Here is a 5,417-nt window from a genome sequence, read left to right as displayed (position 1 = left end):
TCTATTTTGTATAATAGTTTGAAGAGTATTGGTATTAGGTCTTCTTTGAAGGTCTGATAGAATTCTGCACTAAACCCATCTGGTCCTGGGCTTTTTTTTTTTTTTTTAATGACTGCTTCTATTTCTTTAGGAGTTATCAGACTGTTTAGATGGTTTATCTGATCCTGATTTAACTTTGGTATTTGGTATCTGTCTAGAAAATTGTCCATTTCGTTCGCTCAGTTTTGTTGGATATGGGCTTTTGTAGTAGAATCTGATGATGTTTTGGATTTCCTCAGTTTCTGTAGTTCTATCTCCCTTTTCATTTCTGACTTTGTTCATTTGGATGCTGTCCCTGTGCCCTCTCATGAGTCTGGCTAAGGGTTTATCTATCTTGTTGATTTTCTCAAAGAACCAGCTCCTGGTTTTGTTGATCCTTTGTATAGTTCTTTTTGTTTCTACTTGGTTGATATCAGCCCTGAGTTTGATTATTTCCTGCCGTCTGCTCCTCTTGGGTGTATTTGCTTCGTTTTGTTCTAGAGTTTTCAGTTGTGCTGTTAAGCTGGTAGTGTAAGATACACAATTTTTAAAGATCTGGGGATATCACTCAGTGGTCAGGCCCTTGTCTAGTATATGCCAAGTTCTGGGTCCAATCTCTAGTATTGTAAAAAGAAAAGAAAATGTCTTAGGGATATTATTGAGAGAATGTATGTGGTGGCAAAGGCCTTATGATGTAAGATTTATATCGGCTTCAAGCCAGTTGTTAACCTTACTCTTAAAGGACCTCACCAGTAAGTATTACAGTAGTGGATTACAGGTAAGATTTGGGGTTTGTTGTTGTTGTTGTTATTGTTGTTGATTTGTTTGTTTTTTTGACATGGTCTCACTATGCAGCCCTAGCTGACATCTGACTTGGGGAATTTCTTCTGCCTAAATCTTCTGAGTGCTAAAATTAAAGGGGTGCACCGTCAGGCTCAGCTCAGGTTCAGGGAAGCTTAGCATGCGTTCTGCTTTCCTGCATTTCCTTGTGTGGTATACTTAATTCTCTAAATCAGCAGTTCTCAACCTGTGGGTCACAACCCCCAAAAGACCATCAAAAAGACACAGATATTTACATTTTGGTTCCTTACCACAGCACTTTGAAGTAGCAATGGAATAATATTATGGTCGGGGGTCAACACAGCATGAGGGATGTATTATTAAAGGGTCACAGCATTAGAACGGTTGAGAACCGCTGTTCTAAATGCTAAAACAAAGATCCTGTACTTGCTGCCCTCCATGCTGTTCTTGACTACCCTTGTAAATAGAGGTCTCCCCTGCATGGCAGAGTGTACTTTAAAGCTAAGAATGGAGCTGGAGTCTAAAATTATATTTCCTTTTGGGTTTCAAAGTGTGCATTCATGCATGGTACAAAAGGGCCCTAAGTCTTAACTAACCCTGCAAGATGATCACCTGGGAACTCTCCCAGCCTCTGATGTCTGAATCAACTGCCCTGAGCAGAGAGAGTGGCTGAGAGATGTCAGGTTCTAGGAAAGGAACCTTGGTGGTCTGTTGCTGAGTACTTGACCTTAGATCTGCTTTTTGGTTGGCCTGGTTGCTCAGAACTGGGGGTGGATTAATCTAATGATGGCCACCTCTTTTATTCCCAGAGACACGTGGAAGCCATCCTTCAGTCAGTCAAGACTTAACTGAGCACTGGGGTGAATGCTTGTCTACATTGCTGAGAATGGCATCAAGGTCCAGTCTGATACCAAGACAAGGTTAAACTGGGACACAGCTGCACGGTGATCCTGATGTCTGTTCCCAGCCACGCAGTCAAGACTGTGATAAGTGAGTATGCCCCAGACACGTAGCGGACTCACTGGCTCAGTCTGCCTTCCCATTCGGCACCTTATCTGCACAGGTACAGGTCTAGGGGTTCAAGTTCTCAGCTTGCTTCCTGTCCAAGGGCTTGTCACAGGCTATAGCTCGGGAATGGGAGGGGCGCGCTGAACAGTTTCAGGCTATGCCACTATTGGAGCCATCTTATAACTTCTAAGACTGGGCCAGACCCAGATTGGCTGAGCAGGATAAAACTAGACACCTGGGAGAGGGTGTCTTCATGTTCTGTCTCAAGAAGCACCCGGATGCTTTCCATCCAAGCAGTGGGGGCTATGCCTAACCTAGAATCTGAATTCTGCCCCGGACTATGAACGGTTCATGTACTGGCTCTCAAGGAGTTGGGCTCCTAAGTCCAGACAAGCCACATAGGGTGAAAGGCCTTGACTGCAGAGCATGCTGTTCTCATCTGGCCTCGAGCCCAGTCTCTGCCTCTGGCTTTTCCTTGATGATACTTTAAAGAATGGTAATTCCCTAACCCCTGAGGCCCAAAGACCATTATGTCAGTGCAGAGCAGACAACACAACGGTGGGATTGGGGGTCAGAAAGGAGGACGCTCGGGAAAGTCAGGGTAGGTAGTTGTCACTTAGCTTGTTTTGGCACGGAGGCCAGCTTGATTGGATACCCTCTAAGAAGCCCATGGGCTGGTCCCTTGGAGCCCAGAGCTGATTCCATACTGGTGTGTGCAGAGATTGGAAAACCAGGTAACTGGGTTATTTCTCAGCTGTAGATAGATTTTTGACTCTCCTAGCTGAGGGTCAGAATCTATTTACCAGTTCACTTATGCTCGCAAAGTCGTCATGTGCTACTAACAAGTCATTTCGGGACGCGTTCTTGATTTGCAGCCAGAAGAGGGTAAGTGGGCCTGGATTTGAGGGGGCCTGGGAAGAGGAGCAAGAAGAGGGTCATAGAGGTCACTGTGAGGATGTAGTGACCTAGATGCCATCACATGGCACAGGTTCTCATAGCAATCTACACTGTTAGTCTGAAGGTTGCCACACCTTTGACTCAGAAGTTCCACTGCTGGAGTCGCTCCTGGAGAGATCTTCCATGCTGGGCATGAGAGCACACTCCCCGCTTGGAGGGCAGAGGCAGGTAGATATCTAGATAGAGGAAAGCCTGGGATTCCACAGTTTGGGATGGGGAAGGGGATAGAAGGCAGGAAGGAAGCAAAGAAAGAAAACAAGCAAGCTAGCTGAATGTGGAGGTGCACATTTTTAATTGAGAGGCAGGAGGATCGGTCGTTTGAGGCCAGGCTTGGATCAAGGACTCAAACAAACAAAAATGGTGGAAGGAAGGAAGAAATGGAGGGAGGGAGAGACTGGGGAGGGGAGGAGAGAAGGGGGAGAGATAGATAGATAGATAGATCTTTTATTATGAAATAATCTCAAAGAAGAAAATGGCAATATTTCTTTTGTTACAGACATGGAAGATATTTCTGTGCTGTTCTCTGTAATAGGGGAAATGGGAAACAATTATTACCTTTGTTGAACATCTTAGTCGAGTAAATTATAGTTTTCCACTCGGTGGGACATTATATTGCTATTATACGGATGAACACACAGGCTGTAGAACTTGGAAAAGACTGTGAAAACAGAATGTAGGAGAGTGCGTCCCAGTGCCTTCCGGTGCACCTGCGGGCAGATAGCAAAGAGGAATAGATACTGACTCTGACCTAAGTCAACTTCTGACTGCTCTTCCTGTCCTTGGTGCCAGAGTAGGCTTCTTCTACAGCAGTTTCTGTAAGAGCACACCATTAATAGTGACTTTCTCTCAGAAGGGGAGGGGGGGCTTTTGTTTGCTATAATTTCCTATAATATTTACATTTTAGCTGGGAGCATGTGATTTGTTTTAGTAACTGCAATAAAACAATAAAGATATTTTTAAATTTTAGAATTAAAACCTCTTAAAAGGCAATCTTCCCCCAATGAGAGGAGAAGAGAAAGACTGAGTCAGCTAGCTCCTTATTCCCACCGTGTTTAAGGCCTTGGGCCTGTTTGGGCCCATCTATCTGTCTACCCACCTGCCCACCCGCCGCCCATCCATCCATCCATCTGTGTATTCATTATTAGGCACTATTGCCAGGCACCAGTGAAGAAAACTAAGACTCACTGCTTCCAGAGTTCTCGTTGCAATAGGAGAGAGTCCATAGACAGCAGTGGACTCTTAAAGAACACTACAGAGAAGGTGACCTGGGATGGCGGGAGTACCATGGGATGGTGGGAGTACCATGGGATGGCGGGAGTACCATGGGATGGTGTGAGTAACATGGGATGGTTTGAGTAACAAACATCCACCTTTGATTGGGGATCAGGTAGGTCTCAGAGGGGTGAGAGCTGAGTTGAATGACAGCAGAGAGACACACAGAGGTCCTAGAAGAGCATTCTAGTCAGGACACAGAATGCCTACCCTGTGCCCTCACCTGCAGGTCACCCTCTTCTTCCCAAGCCCAGTGAATCTCTGGGCCAGGGCAGACTCCGATCCCTGGTGTCATCACCTTCATCCTTCCCATCTGGGATGACGGTCCTTTTCATCTTTTAGTCTGAGTCCTTCCCAAGTCAGGGGTGGGATAGTTGTTTCTGACACCCTGGCTGTTGCTGCTCTGGACAGATGGCCCCTCCGGACATTCTGTACACAGGCCACTGCTCTTGGCTGACATTTCCAAAGCAGGGCTGAGCTGTGTCAGATTTCCATATCAGGGTGGATTGGCACTTAGGAAAGTACTGGGTAATGTGTGCCCTGGCAAAGGGTCTTTAAATGGCTCATGACTTGAAGCCCTGAAGGGTGGCTGCCGCCATAGCTGTGAGGCTCAGCTTTGACCTTGGAATATTTATGTGTGGCTCCTGCCAGAATTTGGTCTAAGAAATAGATCTGTTATGTCTAACACTTAGTGGTGAGCTTGGTTGATGGCCCAGTGAGAAAGTACACACCCATTTCCATGAGTCTTATTACTCCCGATACCATCTCAGTATCTAGAGACAGCACCTTGGAAAGTGTAGTATCACAGAGGAACCTGTAGCTGACTTTTGGAGCAGTACAGGCGTGGATCAGGGGTGATAACTCTGGAGCCAGGCTTATGAGGGTCTAATTCCTAGCCCAGCCATTTAGATCTATAAGAACATAGGCTACTTATATAGCTTTTTCTGCCTCATTTTTTCCCTCTGTAAAATGGGCTTCAGAATTCTCTGCATTAAAACATAGAAAGTGCTGAGAAAGTTTTTTTTTTTTTTCTGGGATAGCATTTGAAATGTAAAGAAAATAACAATAATAATAATAAAAAGAATACACGATTGTGCCACCATAAGTAGTGTTCTCAGTAGTGCAGTGCCTAAAGAAGGTGTCAAATCCCCTAGAACTAGAATTATAATTGTTTGTGATCCACCCAGTGTGGCTGCTAAGAACTAAACAAACTCTGGTCCTCTGCAAGAGAATCAAGCACACCAGGCAGTGGTGGCGCACGCCTGTGTTTGCCAGGCACTGGCATAGCCTCACAAGAGGCCGCTATATCAGGGTCCCTTCAGCAGAATCTTGCTGGCATGTGCAATAGTATCTAGGTTTGG

General features: G+C 45.4%; 1 protein-coding gene across 4 annotated transcripts in view; it reads left to right on the top strand.

Annotated features, from left to right (window-relative positions):
• The window catches only part of Tmem229b (transmembrane protein 229B), a 47,677-nt gene that overhangs the window by 29,312 nt on the left and 12,948 nt on the right, over window positions 1-5,417 (top strand). For all 4 annotated transcript variants that reach the window (XM_021201621.1, XM_029541133.1, XM_021201620.2 and 1 more), the window contains exon 2: window positions 1,629-1,809. The gene's annotated coding sequence lies outside the window, so the exon portion shown is untranslated. The remainder of the gene's footprint in view (window positions 1-1,628; window positions 1,810-5,417) is intronic.

Source organism: Mus pahari, chromosome 7, assembly GCF_900095145.1.
Source record: "Mus pahari chromosome 7, PAHARI_EIJ_v1.1, whole genome shotgun sequence".
NCBI lineage: Eukaryota > Metazoa > Chordata > Mammalia > Rodentia > Muridae > Mus > Mus pahari.
The sequence above is the reverse complement of the archived record's forward strand: the minus strand, read 5'-3'. Positions and strand labels throughout refer to the sequence as shown.